Genomic DNA, 21,149 nt, shown 5'->3' with positions numbered 1-21,149 from the left:
TGGCCTTGTGCCCCTTTCAGTCTCCTGCCCCCTGAGCCTCTTTTGGTTTCTCCCTTACCCTCTACCTAGAACATTCTCACCCTAGAACATTCTCGCCCCACCCCCTTGAGCCTGGCTGACTCCTGCTCAGCCTTCCAGCTTCAGATTCAATGTCAGTGTGAGACTGAATAAAACCCAGTGGAAATGGATGCTATTCAATGGCTACTGCTGGTGGGAAGACCAGGGCTCCGTTCCCCTTTGCACAGAAGTGACCGGGCGTTTCAAAGGGACAGAGTGAGCCTGGGTCCAGGAGGGTCAGAGAAGTGAAAAGTGGCCAAGGTTGGGGCAGTGCACCTGTGATGGGGCCTCTGCACTGCCAGCTGGCAGCCAGGGAAGTGGGGCTCTATCCTGCCTCCAGCCTGGGAGACACAGGCCCCACCTCCCAACGTTTACATTTCAAAGACGTGGCTCCAAGGCCCCTGAGAAAGACACAGCTGAGCTGTAGGAGGTACATATACATCTCAAAGGGCCCGAGGAAGGATTTACAATTGTAAACCCTTTTATTTTATATATATATTTCTTTATTGATTTCAAAGAGGAAAGGAGAGGGGGAGAGAGAGAGAGAAACATCAATGATGAGAGAGAATCTTTGATCGGCTGCCTCTTGCACGTCCCCTACTGGGGATCGAGCCCGCAACCTGAGCATGTGCCCTTGGCCGGAATTGAATCTAGGACCCTTCAGTCTGCAGGCCGATGCTCTATCCACTGAGCCAAACAGGCCAGGGTGTAAACCCTTTTTAGTAAAAGCCTCGGGGAAGGGATGTGGGGGAGGAGGGAGATGGGGTGCTATGAGAACAAAGGGTGCCTCTCTGGCAGCCTAGAGGGCTGGGGTCGCCCGCAGGACACAGCCTTAGGCTGCTTGAAGCCCTGCTAGTTTGGCGGCCTCCCCGTGCAGGGGTTTGGACGAGGTCGTTAGTTTTCACCGGGACCCTTTTCCCCACCCCTCGCGCTGAGCTGGGCTCTGCAGGCGTTGGGTACTTCCTGGTGTGACTGGTCACATTTGTGTAATCACTTGTTTTACTTATCTTTTCTGACAGAAAACTGTTGTGGCCAGGGGCTGTGTTTGTCCTGTGCTGTTGTGTGACCAGTGCCAGGCCAGGGGGGTAAATAGTTAACAACCACTGAATGAATGAGTGAATGAATGAATGAATGAATGAGTCACAAGTAAGGAGCGTCTAGGTTCTAGGACAAGGACGATTTAAGCAGGATGGCTGGGGGAGGGGAGGGAAAGTGCTGACCACATGGCCTGGGAGCCTGCTACACGCTCCCTGGAACCGGAGGACAGGACCCATGCTGTCCCAGGTGATGCACAGGTGATGGTTTGAGGGACGTGGAGCTGCAGGTGGCTATGATCTGCCTGAACTCACACATCACAGGCTGGGCTGCTCCATGCCTGGGAGTCCGAGTGGAGACCAGAGACCACCGAGGCTGGAATTCCAGGCCCTCCTGTTATCTCCCCACCCCCCGCCCCCCTCATCCCCGCCGCCCGCTGGCACATTGTTCCTCCCAACAAGCATCCGGACTCTGTGGAAGGTTCAGGATTAGTGAGAGAATGAGCTCTCGGACAGACTGGCCTCCGAGGAGAGCAGATCTTTGGAAAAGTGAAAAACGCCAATGGTGCCCCGTCTCCTCCCGCTGGAGGTGGTGGGCAAGGACCGGTGAAGGACATCCCCTTCTTGCCGTCCCTGGGATTGTGCAGGGAAAGCCGGTCCAAGTAATTATTGGAAGTCATTGGGGGTCAGATGGTCACGAGTGGAAATCACTCAGCAGTCACAGATGCCAAGGCTGGCCGTGCCAAGGAGAGGACACGGGGTGGGCAGAGGACTCAGAAAGGCAAGGGGCTGCCGCACTGCCCAGCAGGACAGAGCGCTGATGGGGCTTGCTCTCGGGGCTCTCAGATGAAAGGCAGGCTATGAAGTCTGGGGGTTTGCATCCCTACCCACACTGGGGCCGAGGGGAGGCTTCCGAGCCACAACAAAATTGGGCAACTGCTGAGGAGGACACACCAGAAGTGGTTCCTGGCATCGCAGCCCTGGGCTCAGAACTGTGCCCCTCCAAGTGAAGAGGCATTTTCCTTTAATGCATTCCCTGTATCTTGTAAATCCTTCCCTGCTTGTATTTTCTCACTTTACGTGTGGCTTTCAAGTCCTTGGGAAGGGTAAAAATTTTCCATCTACCCATCCATCCATCCATCCATCCACCCACTCACCTGCTCATGTACCCACCATGTATCCATCCATCCATTCACCTACCTACCCATCCATCCACCCACTCACCTACTCACCCACCATCCAAGAGCCCATCCATCCATCCATCCATCCATCCACCCACCCTCTTCATTTATCCACTTCACAATATTATTTTTTTAAGAAGTGAAGCTTATATTTACTGAGAGACTTCACAATATTTATCAGGCTCCGGCCAAGCCCACACCAGGTCTAGGCTCTGGGAATACAGGATAAACATGACAAGCATGGGCTTCACTCTCATAGCGTGCAATCTACAGAGGGGGAGACATACACAAGCAAGCCAGCGACACCCAGGAAGCCCACACAGCCCTGAGTGCTGTGAAGAGAATGAAACAGGTGGCGATGCATTAGAGGGTGGCAGGTGAGGGTCTCTTTCGCTGGGATGGGCAGGGCAGACCTCTGAGAAGGTGACCTTTGAGCTGAGACCTGACTGACAAGAAGCAGCAACGATCTAGGGCAGTGATGGCAAACCTTTTGAGCTCGGCGTGTCAGCATTTTGAAAAACCCTAACTTAACTCTGGTGCCGTGTTACATATAGAAATTTTTTTATATTTGCAACCATAGTAAAACAAAGATTTATATTTTTGATATTTATTTTATATTTTTAAATGCCATTTAACAGAAAAATCAACCCAAAAAATGAGTTCAGGTGTCACCTCTGACACGCAGGTCATAGGTTCGCCATCACTGATATAGGGGAAGAGCATTCCCGGTGGAGGGGACAGCAGGTCAGGGCCCTGCATGGGAAACTGAAGCAGTGCCAGGGGCCAAGGGGCGTGAGTACTGGGGACAGGCACAGGAGCAGGACCACTCACAGCACATCACACAGCCCAAGGGTCGGCCAGGTGAGCAGCACGCCCAGCTCCACTGCCCTCCGAATACACAGAAAGGGAATCCTCTGGTGTCTTCTGGAGTGTTTTATTACTTTGCTATTTTTTAAAAATATATTTTTATTGATTTCAGAGAGGAAGGGAGAGGAAGAGAGAGATAGAAACATCAATGATGAGAGAGAATCATTGATCAGCTGCCTCCTGCATGTCCACAACTGGGGATGGAGCCTGCAACCCGGGCATGTGCCCTGACTGGGAATTAAACCGTGACCTCCTGGTTCAAAGGTTGATGTTCAACCACTGAGCCACACCGGCCGGGCACTCTTCTAGTTTAATACTCCAGTGACCCCACTCCCAAACACCATGAGAGCCATTTCAGCGGTTGTGGGTCCACCGCAGCACGCCGGCCTGCATGGACCTCAGCCTGGACTCCGCCTTGCCGCCTCCTTCCCTTGACCTTCCTTCCGTAGGGAGGGAGGCCACGTGGTGTGACCCTCTGTGGGAGGGGAAGTTTATGTGCTCTGTTCATGCAATAATGGGGGTTGTAACAAGTGAGTGTTGTGACAGTTAAGGGCTCCTGTCTGCCAGGCCTGGTCAAGGGATGGTATTCAGCAATGGTGGCCCACAGGCCCTCACTTCATGGTGCGTCCTGTCCAGAGGGTATCTCTGGGGACAAAGGATTCCATGGGGATACAGGGGATGGAGGAGACGTCATGGTTCCAGCTTAGAGCTCCACAGTGGGCATGTCCCGCCCCTGCATTTGTCACCCTCCCAGGCAGCTCAGAAGGGTGTGTGGAGCCCACGGCTCCCCCCAGTCTCAGCAGAATTCTGCAGCCTCCCCATCAATGAGGAAGGACCAGAACTGCTGAATGGCTTCTATGCCCACTTCCTTTCCTGTTCCCCCTGAACCTCATCGTGTGGAAGCTGGCTGGTTGCCATGGCCGCAGCAGGTGGCAGCCCTGCCCCAGGGGCTGTCAGTGTTTGTCACCGAGCATAATCTGCACATCCCGACTGATACACAATATGAACTACCTACAAAGTCAAGTCGCTGCCATGATTTTATTGCATCCTGGCGGGTGAGTGAGGCTGAAAGGAAGGTCACCCTGCAAGGTCACCTCCAGGAATGGCAGCTTGGAATTAAACACCTGGGCAGGGCAGGGATGGTTTGGGAAGGGCAGGCCAAGAGCCCCAGCAGGGTGGGTGCAGGCCACACTGTCCAGGGTCAGGGTGAACCCCGGCAGACACAATGGATGCTTGGTGGGTGCCAGTTCAAACTGACTTAAAGCTCAAGAGAGACTCCATCCCCAGAAATACAGGCCCCTCTGAACAGTACCAGTCTGAACTGTACGGGTCCACAAATATGCGGATTTTTTTCAATAAATACATAGTCAGCCCTCTGTATCCCCAGGTTTTGAATCTATGGATTCAACCCACCACAAAACTGGACCAAACTGGCTCAGTGGTTGAGCGCTGACCTATGAACAAGGAGGCCACCAATCATTTCCCGGTCAGGGTATATCCCCAGGTTGCGGGGGATGGAAAGATAGATGATAGATAGATAGATAGATAGATAGATAGATAGATAGATAGATAGATAGACAGGATATACATATCTCTTGCTGGTTTTGTTTCTCTAGAGAACCCTCGCTAGTACACCCAACTGCCCATTCTTGAGTGGCTTCTACCAGTTACTCTGCCACAAGGCCTCATTTATTTCCTTCATGGCGCCCATCACTACTTGCAATTTCAGTTTTGCTTACCTGTTTATGTTCCACCCATAGTAATACGAGGCCCACGGGAGCAGGGGCCTGTCTTATTCAATGCCTGGCGCTTAGCAAACACTCAGGAGACGGAAAGGAGCAATGGAGGAGTCACGGAAGGAGTGTATTGTGAGAAACAATGGAGGCGTGATGCCCAGAAACATCCCGGAGCTTCTCGTGAGCCCCCTGTCAGTCCCCACAAGGCCCAGAGCTGCTATCGCGTGTCGCCTCGCATTACCCCGCTGGGCCCATGACACTGCTGGTGTCGTGCTACCTCAGAACCAAAGCGCTGCATTCCCCGCACTGGGAATCACTGCCTGTCACGGCCTGGTCTCCAAAATCACATCACACACAGCCTGAGGCCGCGGGGGGAGGGTTTCAGAGGCTGAGTCCCAGTTTGTTCCTTTCATGTCTTTACCATGTTGTGGGTCCGATCCCTCCTGCTTTCTGGAAGCCTGGCCTCCCGGAAGGTTTCTGTGCAAATTCTGGAGCTGGCGAGTCTGGAGCAGTGCCAGCAGGGGGAACACTGGGGAGCGACTCAGGGACAGGTCTGGGGACGAGGAGGGGAAACGACAGAGGGAAGAGTGACGCTGAGCAGCGCCCACCACGACTGTTCAAAGCGACTGTCCTTGCTCTGTGGGTCGCTGCCTCGCGGGGATAAGGATCAAGGTTTGGTTTCTGTCCACAAAAGTTTTCCTAACCAAAATGGAACAACAAACACCCTCCAGCCAGTTCTTGGCTTTCTCCTCGGTGCCATGTTAGCCAAATGGGGTAGAGAGACCTGAACTCCGACCCCCACCGTCTGAGCAGCCGCCTCCTGGGAGGAAGGAGGTGCATCATGGCGGCCCAGGCCAGGCCAGAGCAGTGGATGTCACAAAGTCATCGTTGTGGGCGAGCGCTGCACGTCTCGTGTCCCCTGGCTGGATTCCCACCAGCAGCTGTGAAGCCTGACTCCATCATCTCCCCACGCTGAGCGGCAGCCCCTCCTCCAGGAAGCCTTCCTGAGCTCCTCGAGCTGCGGAGTCTACGCTCTGAGGTCGGAGGTCCCACCCGGTGCGCCCCGGGGTCCCAGGCGTGGAGCAGGCGCCACTCTGGGCGGCTCAGGGCACTGACCGTGTGGTTCTCAGCATTTCCCTCTCTCCTCTGAGGGGAGCCAGGAGCGTGGGTTCTGGAAAGCGAGGAACGGGAGGGGGGGCTCAGTCGTCCTCATCCTCGTCCTCCTCCTCGGCGTCCTTGTTGGGGGTGCACCTCTGGAAGCACTGCACCACAGTGGCCAGGAAGAAGCTGGAGATGATGGCGGCGATGGACACGGCCACGCCCGAGAAGATGATGATGAACAGGTCTGTGAGCGAGAGGCTGAACCTGCACTCGCTGAAGCTGGCCTCCGACAGCTGGCGCAGGAACACCCTCCTGTTCTCGGGGGGCAGGGAGCACTGGATTTCATCGAGGCCTGGAAGGGGGCGGGCAGGATGAGAGACAGGTTTAGGCTGTAGCATGGAATTGCCTAAAAGTTGGCAAGGCGAGTGCTTGCAAAGTGCAAAGCAGAAGGAGCCCCCCAAGAACAAAAGGGGGAGAAGTTGATTGGAATGGAATTTGAGCCTTTTTAAAAGCCTCCGTGTAACTACGATGGGAGACATGTTTTCACTATATATTATTGATTTCAGAGAGGAAGGGAGAGGGAGAGAGAGATAGACACATCAATGTTGAGAGAATCATTGATTGGCTGTTTCCTGCACGCCCCCCACTGGGGATGGAGCCCACAAGCCAGGCATGTGCCCTAACCATGACCTTCTGGTTCATAGGTCAACCACTGAGCAACACCAGCCTGGCCATGGTATCTTCTGATTTTGAGTCACTCAGGATGGTGATGGGAAGGCAGCATAAACTTTTAGGGTTTAGGGCCTCTGTAGACCCTAATCCAGACCTGGTAATACCCAGCCCCTGGAAGGGGGGATGGAGGGCTGGGCAGATGCCATGGGATGGGGGCTGCTAGTGTGTGTTACCAAGCATAATCTACACATCCCAACTGATACACAATATGAACTACATACAAAGTATAGACTTCAGATACAAAAAAATGCATGACATTCAAATGCATAAAGAACTCACATCTTCTGTTTCTTACGTGGAAGAAGAGAAAAACAAAATAGTAACTCACCCTCCTATTGCACTTGCGAAGTACAAACACTGTTCTAAGTGCTACATACATATTAACTTCTGATTCGCACAACCACCTTCTGAGGTAGGCACTGTTATTATGCCAACTACGGACGAGAAAACTGAAGCTCGGGGAGTGTATAGAGCTTGCTGTGTCAGCAACACAGCTTCTCAGAGATGTAAGAACACCATGTGTCATTAAGCACAGCTGCCTGCGATCTCTGCTTACCTCTGGCTTCCTTTCAACCCTCGGGAAAACCTTCCATTGCTCGCTTTTTCAGCGCTTCCTGGATTCAAAAGCTGACCTTCAACCCATCTCCAGTGTTACCTGAAAGTCGAGATGATGTCTTCACATCATGCTAATTAACTGGTTTCTGTCTTGCAAAGAGTGGCCCCGCTAATTGCACAGCAAACCTGCAACTACCTTTTGGGGTCTTTATTTGCATACTAGAGGCCGTTGCACAAAATTTATGCACAGGTAGGGTCCGTAGGCCTGGCTGGCGATCAGGGCTGATCTGTGGGGGTAACCGGTGGGGCAACCTGGGGGCCCCCTGCTGGCACCGCCTTGGCTGGCCTGGGGCCTGCAGGCTAGGGGCAGCTCTTGCATTGAGCATCTGCCCCCTGGTGGTCAGTGCGCATCATAGCAACTGGTCATTCCATTGGTCGTTCTGCAGTTTAGTCAATTTGCATATTAGGTTTTTATTATATAGGATATTTCCTTCTCCAAATCAGAAACAGAAGAGGAATGAAGAGTGGCTGAGTTTCCTCCTTTCTTCAGTTCTGGCTCATCTTTTATGTGTCAATAGCCAATCTATGATGCTCTCCTCACCATGGGAACCACTGCCTAGCAACCAGACTCACAGTCCCTCCTCCCAGACTCAGTTCCTACCTTCTATACCCAAGGAATTAACTGGACCAGAGCTCTTCAGGTTTCTCCAGCTTCCACTTGACTACAATTTATGACTGTTTCCTTTTTTTGAAGAAGCCAAACTTTTGTTTACTTCTTTTGAGCATTTTAAATGCCTTTGGACAGAACAGGAGAGCTTTAAGACGGTGTTTTATTGGGATTTCCTTGTGGACACTTTTCTTCAATGGAAAAGTGGGAAAATCAATTGATCTGCCTCTTCTTTTCTTTTTAAGGCATATTTTTTAATTGATTTTTTAGAGAGAGAGAAGGGAGAGAGAGAGAAACATCAATGTGAGAGAAAAACATTGATTGGTTACCTCCCATATGAGCCCCAAGCAGGGACCAAACCCGCAACCTTTTGGTATACAGGACGATGCTCCAACCAACTGAACCACCTATCCAGGGCTTGACCCACCTCCTCTTAACATCCCCTCCACCCCTGGCCAAAGATGTTATGAAAATAAACAATATGGACACCAATAAGTGGTATGAAGCACAGGTAGTTTCTAAAGCCAAGATAGCATTTGCCAAGATAACATTCAAGCCGTAAGAGGTCATCATTACCTAGAGAAACGCTGTACAATTCCTTGTTCAATGGGCTGCATTCACGGGAAAGCAACACAACAAAACACCACCAGCTACAGAGCCCGCCCCGACTCCTCACGCCAATCCTGCCTTCCACAATGTTCTTCGTGCCTTGAGATTACTTTGGCATTTTTACACAGTGACGCTTTGAGGAAATGTCACCTCACATTTCTCTGTGGCTAGAAGAGACAGACCTGTTTAAAAACCGCTGCACATGAGCCCAGCCGGGGTGGGAGACCCCGGGACACGCTTGAAGGCACTTTCACGATAAGATACACCGGCTTGATGGGTTTCCACAGCTCACAAAGGGCCAGGAAATAAGAAGAGTCAGACAAAGAGTCAGCCAGGCTTGCAGAGGGGCAGAGCATCGCTGCCAGGGCCTTCGAAAGACGCATTCAAGGCCGACTGCAGAGTCAGGAGTTGGGGTACCCTGACTTTGGGGTTCCCTCTTCTCTCCTGCAGGATCCTACCTTAGACCAGAATTTCTTAGCCTCAGCCCTACTGACAACTGGGACTGGATAACCCTATAATGTGGGGGCGGGCCTCTGCACTGAGGGGTGCTTATCATCGTCCCTGTCCTCTGCCTGCTAGAGGCCGGGAGCATGTCCCCTCCCATTGTGACAATCAAAAATGTCTCCAGCCCGGCCATCGTGGCTCAGTGGTTGAGCATCGACCTATGACCCAGGAGGCCACGGTTCAATTCCCGGTCAGGGCTCATGCCCAGGTTGTGGGTTTGATCCCCAGTGTGGGGCGTGCAGGAGGCAGCCAATCAATGATTCTCTCATCATTGATGTTTCTCTCTCCCTCTCCCTCTCCCTTCCTCTCTGAAATCAATAAAAATATATTTTGGGGGAAAAAAACAACAACTCTCCAGACAGTGCCATCCCCAGGAGGGGAGTGGGAGTGGGAAAGGAGTCAGAATCCCCCCACCCCCCCACTCTAGGCCGAAATGCTCAGCTAAGTGGGTAACCTTTCTAAGGCAGGGCTACTCTTAGTTACTAAACAGACAGTTAGTTACTAAACAGCTTTCTTTGATTCATGCATTAAACAAAATGGGTGAAGGCTTCACGCTAGATACAAAAAAGGGAAGAATGAAAAAAAGAAGAGGGAAGGAGGAGGAGGAAAGAAGGGAGACAGGGGAGGTAGAAAGAAGGTAGAGGGGCATCAGGACACAGGCACAAATGAGATATTTTTTAAAATATATATTTTTTTTATTTTTTGTTAATCCTCACCCAAGGATATTTTTCCATTGATTTTTAGGGCAAGTGGAAGAGAGAGGGAAAGAAAGAGAGAAACATCGATGTGAGAGAAACACATTGATTGGTTGCCTTCTGCACACACCCTGACCAGGGCCCGGGCTGGGGAGGAGCCTGCAACCAAGGTACCTGCCCTTGACTGGAATTGAACCCAGGCCCTTTGGTTCTCAGGCCGATGCTCTATCCACTGAGCCAAACTGGCAAGGGCTATATTTTTATTGATCTCAGAAAGGAAGGGAGAGGGAGAGAGATAGAAACATCAATGAAGAGAGAGAATCATTGATCAGCTGTCCCCTGCACGCCCCACACTGGAGTTTGAGCCCGAAACCCAGGCATGTGCCCTGACCGGGAATCAAACCACAACCTCCTGGTTCATAGGTCGATGCTCAACCACTGAGCCACGCCGGCCAGGCCACAGATGATATTTTAAGAGAGAAAATGAAAAGTTGCACTGCGGTCCAGGGACAGCCCGGAGGAGTTGAGAAATGAGAGCCAGGGCCTTGCGGGGAGGTGGGAAGGGGCAGAGGAAGGAAGCGTGGGGCACATGGAGGAGAGGAGGTTGCTCTCTATGACCTTCCCTCCTGATCTGGAATGTTCTCCCTCCATCTCCTCAGCGTCTCAGTTAACACTTAGGTGGCATCCATGTGTGCCGGCCGCCAATCTTAGGGCCTTACACGCATTAGCCTATTTAATCTTAATGCCCATTCAATGAGGAGCCACTGTCATTGTCCCCATTTTACAGATGATTGAACTGAGCTGTCAAATGACCTGTCTAGGAAATGAGCGAGCCGAGACTGACCCCGGCCACCACACCGCCCCCCTCGTCTCAGAGGTCAGCCCCACACGGTGCCTCAGAACAAGTTCCCTCCAGACAGAGTGTCTTTCAGAAGGAGCCCTAGAGCGCTCCTGCATCCCTCCTGCCCAGGCCCTGACCTGGATGGACCGGGAAGCTCAGGCTGCCGGCACAGCCTCTGGACGCCCTTGTCAGGGGAAGGGCTCCTGGCTGCTCCAAAATGAGTACGTGGATGGACAGCGCCAGGAACTGAGGTTTGGATTATGAGACTACAATTCGCAGCCAAGAGCCCCACTCGGGCTGCCCAATGCTTTCGTTTGTCATCGCCAGGTCTTTTACTTTAAGAATCTAAAAAAGCACTTAAATCAGGAGGCGAGGCAGTGTTGTCACATGGAGACAACGGTCAGGCTTTTGTAATGAGACAGGGCCCAGGCCGTGGGCTGCTCACTCACCCGTGTCACCTGGCTGGCCCCTGCGCAAGCATCCGAGTGTGCAACCCCCCAGGGCAGCGAGCCTGTCGCCTGTCTGTCGCCGAGGCATCTGGGCAGTGAGAGGCAGGGGTAGGAGATGAGGAAAAGACCATCCACCTGTGATTAAGATCTCCTGGGAGCCCGAAACCCACCCATGTGCCCTGACTGGGAATCGAACCGGGACCTCCTGGTTCATTAGTTGACACTCAACTATGAGCCGCACCAGCCAGGGTGGAGCTGCCTCATTCGATGCTGTGCCTGTCCCTGGTGTTTCTTCAATGTGAGTTACCTGCTATCCCTGAAATAAGCCCCTTTCTTGCTCACACTTGCCAGAGTTGGCTGACATGGCTGTTTTGTTTTGTTTTGTTTTGTTTTGTTGTAATATATTTTTATTGATTTCAGAGAGGAAGGGAGGGGGAGAGAGAGATAGAAACATCAATGAGGAGAGAGAATCATTGATCGGCTGCCTCCTGCATGCCCCACACTGAGGATTGAGCCCACAATCCAGGTACATGCCCTTGACCGGAATCGAACCTGGGACCCTTAGTCCAAAGGCCGATGCTCTATCCACTGAGCCAAACCAGCGAGGGCGGTTGCCATTGTTTATACTCAAGAGGTCCAACCAACGGAATGGAGGAAGATGGAGTTCAAGGATGGGCTGACACCTGTCTTGTCTGTCCCACAGCCACAGATCATCCCGCTCTGCCAGCTGTCCTACCAAACCGCGTGCGGGGTGGCTGTAGGGCCCGAGAGAGTGGGAAGGACCAGTGCCGCCGGCCTCTTCTCCCAGGGAGAAAACTCAGGGAGCAGGTGCACTGAGGGGAGTGAGGCCCTGCCGACAGCCCACTGCTCCGTGCCTTCACGGGCACCGTTCCTTCTCCTCCAGGGCACACTCGGGAGAGACGGGCCCCTTCCTTGTGCAGGGGGCTCCGTACCTGCCTGCCGCCACCCCTCCGGGCTCTGTCCCCTTCACTGATGACTTCTTCCCAGCAGCTGACACCTGAGCTGGGGAGGGTGAAGAGCTGCCATTCTCCCGAAATAGATGATGACACAGAGGAAGGCTGAGAGGAGATTAATCTTTCATCCCTTGTCAGCGCGTGGGCCCGCGGCCAGGGGATCTCTCGGGCCTTTCCCGGATCTGGCCTCCGGAGCTGCCGCACCCAGATCAACAACAGGCTCCCCTAAGCACTTGATGTCATTAAACATATTTTTTGGCTCGGCTGGTGTGGCTCAGTGGTTGAGCATTGTCTTATGAACCAGGAGGTCACCGTTCAATTACCAGTCAGGGCACATGCCTGGGTTGTGGGCTTAATCCCCAGTGGGGGATGTGCAGGAGGCAGCCAATCAATGATTCTCTCTCATCATTGAAGTTTCTATCTCTCTCTCCCTCTCGCTTCCTCTCTGAAATCAATAAAAATATATTTTAAAAAATATATATATTTGTTTTCCTAATTCCATTTACTGCAGAGGTGGGCAAAAGTAGGTTTATAGTTGTGAGTATGCAAAACAAAGAGTTTATTCCTGTACTATTATTCATTAGTCACTGTATTATTTTCCATTGGAACAACTGTAAAACCACTTTGCCCCACCCTGTTTACAAAGCCTGTGTACACAGAACACAAATAAAAAGGGGAATAAAAGGACTCACAAATACATATCTAACACCATTCTAGATTTTTCTGTGGGACCTGTACACAAATCCTCCAAGTAGAAATATACTACGCCACTCTGTTGGCTAACCAGACCAGGAACATCTCTCCATTTAACCCATACAACGATCACATGTCAGCTGTAACGGCTACGGGTATTTTATTGTGTAAATGAGCCGTGACTTACCCAACCCCAGGATGTTTGCGGTTTTTTTCTTACTAGAAGCAGAGCTGCGAGGAGCATCCATGCACAGATTCTTAATTGTTTCCCAAGACGCATTCCCACCAGTTGAAGATTGTGAGAGAGGCCCTGAACCCATGTCAACCATGACTTTTTGTCACTCTCCACCTTTGCCAGTCTGAGCTGTGAAATGGCACATTGTTGATTAGTTCGCCGTTCTTCTGACGTTGTCTGCTGCGCTCATTGACCACTTGGGTTGCTCTTCTGTGAGCTGTCTGCCAAGACCGAAGAGCTTGCAAGTCTTCCCGAGGTGTGAGAAGGCCCTGGCGACAAGGCACATGGGGACAGCGTGGCTGCTCTTCACCCCACTCCCTGCTGGAGCTACAGGTCCCGGGAAGGGGCTCCCCCTCCCACACCGGTTCTCCAGGGACCAGTGGGCGTGGGTCCCACGGCTCTCGGCCAGAGCTCCCTCCTCTGCCGCCCACTGGAGTGAGGGCTCAGCCGGGGCTGGTGAGGCACCTTGCCAGGCCCTCCCCACTAGCCCCCCAAACTCCAAACCAAAAGGACCAGAAACAGAGCAGCTTTTGTCCTTCCGCACACACAGGGAGCCTTTCAGCCAGGGCCTCCTGACTTCACAGCATCTCAGATCGCAGGGCACCTTTGACGTGTTCATTCCTCTCCTTGCCACCTCTCCCCCTCTATTTTACAGATGTGAGGCCCAGAGAGGTTAGGCCAGTGGTCGGCAAACTCATTAGTCAACAGAGCCAAATATCAACAGTACAACGATTAAAATTTCTTTTGAGAGCCAAATTTTTTAAACTTAAACTATATGGGTAGGTACATTGTTATTAACTTAATTAGGGTACTCCTAAGCTGGCCTTTGCTAAAAACGTCCTCAGTCTGATTGAGGTACGTTCGCTGAGGTTGACCCCTTCCAACTCTCCCATCCACACTCGTCTTGTATACTTGTTTCGTCTATCTCAGTGGTCGACAAACTCATTAGTCAACAGAGCCAAATATCAACAGTACTTCTTCAAAACAGACTCACCCACACCGAAAACTGACTTCTGCACATGGGCCACGAAGTTTCAATCGCACTGTACGTGCGCACCGGCACGTGGTATTTTGTGGAAGAGCCACACTCAAGGGGCCAAAGAGCTGCATGTGGCTCGTGGGCCACGGTTTGCCGACCACTGGTTAGGCAATTTGTCTCAGGTCACAGGGAGTGTGGGTGGAATCCAGCTCTGCTGACTCCCTGTGTAGTGCTCTTTCTGGGCACCAGGGTCTCAGAGGACTATGAGCTCCTGGAGAAGTTGTGGGTAACACAGCCCGTGCTGCGAAGGAAGACTGCACGAAGGGGCATCTGAGGTGTGCCCGCCTGCTCCTGCTGCTGGGGGTTGGGATGCCTGGGAACACCCGCTCTAATTTCTGATAGTGCTGATCTCTGCTCCCCTCCATCACTTTCATTAAATGCTGATTGCTGCGTAGGGAAAATTCCCCGCTGTCCTCCCTGTCTCAGCCGGCAGACACTTCTCCTGATTAAACAGTCAGCTGACGTCCACCAGAGGAAGATGTCCTGGCCCCACAGAGCGTGTCTGCAGAGGGCAGCAGAGAGGAGTGAGTCCTGCACCAGGACTGTGACTTGTGTCTGCTACCCTACACTCAGGCCCATCTCCCACGCCGAGCCTCAGGACAGTAACACAGTCACGTGCACAGCATGGGAAATGAACTGACCTGCAGGCAGTTTTCCTAACCTGTCCTCCTCCGGGAGGAAGTGAGCAGAGATGGTCACTGAGGGCCTAAAGTGTTAATCTCCGGGTGGCATGTATGTGTTTTCCACGACCACCACTAACATCACCATCACTACCGCATCTCCACCGTCACTGCCATTGCTACTTCCATCACCTCCCGTGTCTACCATCTCTACCATGATGCCCACCTCACCCATGTTCACCGTGATGTCCACCACCTCCTCCATGTCCACCTCTTCCCTGTGTCCACCATCTATCTCCATGCCCACTTCGACCATGTCTACCATAGCCACCATGACGCCGACCTCCACCACTTCTACCACCACCACTGCCACCACCTCCATTATCAATAACAGATGCTTGCTATGAGTTGGGTCCTGGGCCGAGTACCTGGGTTACCAACCTGTGTCTCATTATTATTGATCATCTGGTCAGAGAGAATCTCCTGACACAGTCAGTGTGAGGAAATCTACGTGGCCCTGTGAGGCTGGTCCCTCCCACAGATCATGGCAAGCAATGCTCCATGCTGCCCCTGGGTGCTCAGAGGCACCCACTGTGGCTCCCTCCCGGACCTGCCCTTCTGAATACCCAGAGTCCCAAGTTGATCTCTAATGATGGGCTCTCTGCTCAGCTGGGAGAAGCAACAGGAACATCCTTGGGTTGAAAAGGGGCGCGTGTGTTAGTGGGTCCCCTCCAATGACATGGTTGATCATGATTGTACATTCTGCAAAGAAGTACTATTTATAGAAACTCCCACTATTTTTCAGGAACTATATTAAGTACTTTACCATTATCATCTCATTTAATCCTCTTTCTCAACAGAGCACTAGTTCTCAACCCGGGTGATCTTCCCCCTCAGGGAGCATTCGGTGATGTCTGGAGAGATTTTCAGTTGTCACTCCCGGGTCGGGTGCTACTGGCATTGAGTGGGTAGAAGACAGGGATGCTGCTAAACATGCTACAGGGCACAGGACAACCTCCAAGGCAAAGAACTAGCCAGTCCATCATGTCAATCGTGCCGGGCTGAGATGCCCTGCTTTAAGGTAATTTATTTTTCTATTCCCATGAAAACATTTTTTAATTGTAGTAAAATACCACAGCATAAATAACATAAAATTTACCATCTGAGCTATTTTTAAGTGTACTGGTACAGTTCAGTGGCATTACATACTGTTGTGCAACCATCAACACCATCCATCTCCAGAACAACTTTCACCTTATAAAATTCAATCTCTGTCCTCATTAAACACTAACTCCCCATTTCTCCCCTCCCCAGGCCCTGGCATCCACCATTCTACTTCCTGTCTCTATGCATTTGACTGCTTTCAGGTGCCTCAGACAATTGGAATCATACACTATCTGTCCCTTTGTGAACCGCTTGTTTTGCTTAGCACAATTACCCCAAGGCTCATCCATGCCGTAGCATGTGTCAGAATTCCCTTCCCTTTAAGGCTGAATGATACCTCACTGTATGGATGAGCCCCATCTTGCTCATCCATTCATCCATCAATGGACACTTGGGTTGCTTCCACCTTTGGCTCTTGAGCGTGGGTGTACAATGTGGGGTACTTTTTAGATGCAGAGACAGGGGCTCAGAGGAGCTGTGTGACTTGCCCCAAGTCATACAGCTCGTCTGGGAGGGTCTTGATTTAAAGGCAGGCCTGTCCACAAAGCCTACCCTCTCTCCATGACACCACAGTGCCCTCAGTATTCTCGGGGCTCACTCAGAGACTGGTCATCTTAGAATTCACCTGACCTCTCCTCGGGGGACAATTTCATCCAAGCCATGGAACTGGACTTTGTGTCTCCCCCGTCTCTGCTCAGTGATGCTCCTTCCCTCTCTCCTCTGGACCCCGTTCATCCCTCCCTGTCACCCATGACGTTGGGATGGGCTGGGACAGGGAGGGAGGGGAGAAGGAGGCTGGGAGCCTGTGGGCCATGGGAAGAATCTGGGTTTAAGTACCATGGAAGCCATGAGAGATTTCCAAACACACCTTATACTGGGTTAGCTGCTGGGGATTCAAGGAGAAACGAGAGACATTTTGTCCTTGAAACAGGCCAGACTCATGAACTGCCAATATCAAGCAGTGGTCATGGAGGCAGCACAGGATCCAATGGGAGTGCACAGGGCAGGCTCCCAACTCAGCCTCGGGGTGCCCAGAGCGGTGGACGCGGGGAGCTAAGTGAGAACCAGAAAGGTAGAAGTAAAGGTGAGACTCGGGAGCTGTGACAGTTGGGCAAGGACCTGAGGGCAGGAGCCCGCGACGGTCCCCAGGCCTGGAGGTGTGCACTCCGCTGTGACCCGGGGGCGACCCGTTCAGGATGCGATTTGGAGACTTGGCTCCCGTAGCCGTGAATGTGCCAGATCCAGGTACTCACGACAACCCACACGACGTGGGACCCTCAACGCACTTCCAGCCTGAAGGTGACACAGCCTTCCAAGCACCTAATTCCACTTACACTGGAAACCACACGATTCGGGGACAGCGGGAGTTGGACGGCCACTTGGCTAAAAGGGCCTGCCCCTTGGGAATCTGGGTCAGCTGGCGCGGGGTCACCCAGCTAACGGTGGGCCTGGCCTCCTCAGAGCAAATCCCCAACTGCGTGCCCCAGGCTGTCCTGGGTGGGCAGGAAGGCAGGGCCACTGTCCCCTGTTTCCCAGCAACAAGGTCACCCTGTGAGTGAAGTGACAGAGTGACATGATGAATGTGATGTTTTCAGAAAGAGCCGGTGTTTGGGATGGAACAGCAGGACCCTGGGAGCCGGCTGTCCAGGGAGCAAACGAGGTGAGGTCGCCTCGGCCCGTGCACACAGTGGCCTCTTCCCCGGAGCTCCAGACCGCGGTGCCCGTAGAAGCCGACACCTGGCCCTGGACATAAGTAATTGTGAGAAAGGTGACACCCGGGGACTTAATTCTAATTAAGAGGCAAATTAAAAATGCAGTAGCCCGTGGCACACAGGCCGTGTACAGACATGTCAAAGGCAGAGTGAGACCTGGGTCAGCCCCTGCCAGGGGTTGGATAAACACACAAAATGTTCACTCAGCTGGGGATGAAAACTGCGATGCAAATGAAAGCAATGAGGGGACAGATTATTCTGCCAGTCAAATGTTTAAAAAGAATAAAGCTGGGAAAGGTGGGGTGGCCCGGGTACTCTCTACTGGCCACCAGTGTCCCCTGCCTGGGGCGCAATTGGGCAAAAATGTCTCCAGAGGTTTAAAATAAACATAGACTTTCCCTCTGTGTTCTCACCTCAAAAAATCCACCCCAAAGACATTCCCTGAGCTTTTCCTCTACACATATGAGGATGTTCAGCATTGTCTGTAGACAACAAAAATAAGGCATACTTCTAACAGGAGACAGGCCAATTAATAGATTGATAAAATGACCCATTACGTGGCCATTAAAAGTTAAATTTTCAAAAGCTAAGAACCATATGATTTCACTCATGTGTAGGATATAAAGCTGAAACTCGTGAATACACACAGGAGTGTGGTGGTTGCCAGAGGGAAGGGGGTGGAAGGGGAAGGGGGTCCTAATAGAAGGTGACAGGAGAAGACCTGACTCTGGGTGGTGGGCACATGGCGCGATATACAGATCTTGTCACATAGAAACCCACCCTGAAACCTCTATGTTCATGTTGACCAAAGTCACCCCAATACATTTAATTTTTTTAAAAGTTAAATTCTCAAAGAATTGCAAAGACAGGAAACGCTCACAATTCAGTAAGAGACACAAAATCAGCAATAAGATGTATAATCTAGTATCAACTTGTTTAAAAGATATGTACGTGCTTAAGAATAAAACCAAATGAAATACAGAAAATCTTTAATAGGGGTGGGATTCTGGGTGCTTTTCATTTCTTTGTGAGACTTTTCTACAGCTCCCGAGTCTGTATGGAGCCTGTTATTTCATCCTCCGGAAAATAAAACTGCTTTCCATTTTAAAGAAAAAGCAATAGGGTCACCTTGGAGTCACCAGGGGAGAAAGTCATCAGCTTCGGTCTCTTTGGCTGGACTACTGTCTATTTTGTCAGTATGACAAGAAGTCCTCACTCTTCCCACCAAACCAGGCTCTCTCAGTGTCTGACGTCAGAAAAGGAGAGTGGTTACTAGGAGATGGGAGCAGGGACCCCCAGAGAGCCGTGGGTCCAGCCTGGTAGGCAGGTTAGTGACATAACTGGTGAGCACCCTACCTGCACGACACCCCTTCCTAGAGAGGACTCCATGCAGGGTCTGCCCGCAGGGCCCGAGCCGAGCCCAGATGGCCTTTCCAGGAAGCTGCCCCGGGCAGGAGCCAGGTTAGCAGACCCAAGGCATAGCATGTGCACCTGTGTCATTGTGTCCCTGATCCCCACTCCTCTCCGCCTTCCCTCCCTACTGCTGCCCATGTCAAGGTCGCTGGGCATGAGAATTAGTTCCCTTCACTTACCTAGTAGGTGGGCCACACGTGGCTGTGAAAGAGGGAAGTGAAAGAGGGGTCTTAGCTATTCAGTCTTCCCCCAGGGACCTGCGTGTGCCCTTCCTGAGATGGGTACTAGCATCATCTTCATTTTACAGATGAGGAAACTGGGGTACTGAGGGTCACCCAACTAGTAAGAAGCAGAGGCAGGATTTGAACCCAGCAGCTCAGTGCCAGAGTCCGGGCTCTCGGCCACTTTGTCCTGCACAAATGCAGGAAAGGAGGGAGGGGGTGCCTGAGGTTATAGAGCGCCCATCCTGTGCTAAGCATGACGGGCCCTGGATGGAGTTGATCTCATTTAAACACGGTGTGGGATTCGGGGACTGCATGCTGAGGTTAGAGGTAGGGAAACTGAAGTGCAGGGAGGTCAGAGACTTGCTAGGATCATACGTCTGGGAGAAATGACATTTTGCATTCACACTGCGCCTTCCTTCCACCGACATGATCTGGTTTTGATCCCGAAAATCACCAGGTCTGACGACTACACAGCATTCCAGGTGCCAGTTTCAAAAAGGAGGAAGATGAGGCTCAAAGTTAAGTGACCCACCCAGAGTCACCCAGGTTTTAAGCGAGGACTCAAGTCTATGTCTTCAGACTCCACACCAAGGTCCCCGTGGAGACCTCAGAGGCCAACCACAGCACTTCGGAGATGAGAACACTGAGGCCAACAGGACGGGTGGCCCGTTCAAGGTCACAGCCATCGATGGCAGCACGAGGCTGAAACCTACAGATCCTGACCCCATGACACCCAGCCCTCACGTGGTGACGAGAGCCCGTTATGTCAGCTCAGTTAACCCTGGGGGTGAAGATGCCAAGTCCATGGTGAAGCAGAGGCAGAAACCATCAGAACCGAGGCCCCATTCCACAGTGAGGTCTTCCTGCCTCCGGGCAGCTTGTGGTGGGGAGGGTCTGGGGAGCCCGGCCAGTAAGGAAAGGAAAGTTTAAAGCTGGGGAGGCTGTACCTTTTAGGGATTTTTTTAAAATAGGAGAGAGCCTGCCTGGGCTTAAAGTGGCAGCTCAGGGGCCCGCGCCTGCTGAGGAGTGACTGGCCCTGCCTGGGGTGGGGGCTTAGTTAGGTGTGGAATGAATATGTGAGCACAGGAATCCAGGGTGTAGGTGAGCAACATCCTGAATCCTCAGTGTATGGAAAAAGGATCTATGGAAGCTAAATCCGTATGGATGTCACCTTTTATCGTGTGTGCCACACAGCTCTGGCTCCTGTTCTACCCAGAGCCTTAGGGAGACGCTGGAGGTGGAGCCAGGCTCTGGAGGCCCCTGCTGGGCCCCGTGTGGAAGGCTGGGATCCCTGAGGGCAAGGACACTCCGCCTGCTCCCTGTCTGGGGCTCATCCCTGTGATGCTGAGGTCCCTTCCTTCCCAGCTCTGCCTTTGCTTCCTTCCCGCTGGCCTTCACGGCCCCTAACTGCCGGGCCCCGGTGCTCCTGTCTGCAGGTGGGGGTGCATGTCCCTGTCACCCCGGGAAAGCTGCACCAGGAAAGCGAAAGGTGCACCTGCCCACATTTTTGTTGGGCGATTTCGCATCTGGGCTGCAAAATCACAGAACCTGGCTCTCAGAGCGCTGCCATTACCCCTCACCAGGAATATCCTCACCCCCTTTAGAGAGAAGGGCCAGCTGGGAGCTGAGAAACACACCTGCTCCGGCCCTGGGGGCTGCTGGGGAGTTCTTAGCCCTGCTGGCTCTCTCCACTTCAGGGGAGTGAGAATGCGATCAGCTGTTTCCTATCAGGAGGGTGCGTTCCACTTAGAAGGGGTTGTTAAGTAACCCACACCGACCAGTACTAGGACCCAGAGGCCCATGAGGTGATTTCTGGTCTCCAGTGAAGGAGAAATGACAGATCTCTAACTTTGGAAAGTGGGTTGTTGGAGAAGGGGGAGGGGGGAGTGTAGCATCCGGGCCCAGAAACTGGAGAATCCAGAAGTGTCCCTCCCCAGCCCCTTTCCCAGAAAAAGTTCAGGCTAGGAACCTGCAAGGTTACAGCAGGGAGCAACTCTCATCCAGAGCCGTCACTCACCAGCACCCAGACCTCTTCCAGGCTCCACCC

This window comes from Myotis lucifugus, unplaced genomic scaffold (assembly GCF_000147115.1).
Source record: "Myotis lucifugus unplaced genomic scaffold, Myoluc2.0 scaffold_441, whole genome shotgun sequence".
NCBI classification, from domain to species: domain Eukaryota; kingdom Metazoa; phylum Chordata; class Mammalia; order Chiroptera; family Vespertilionidae; genus Myotis; species Myotis lucifugus.
Note: the sequence above shows the minus strand (reverse complement) of the source record.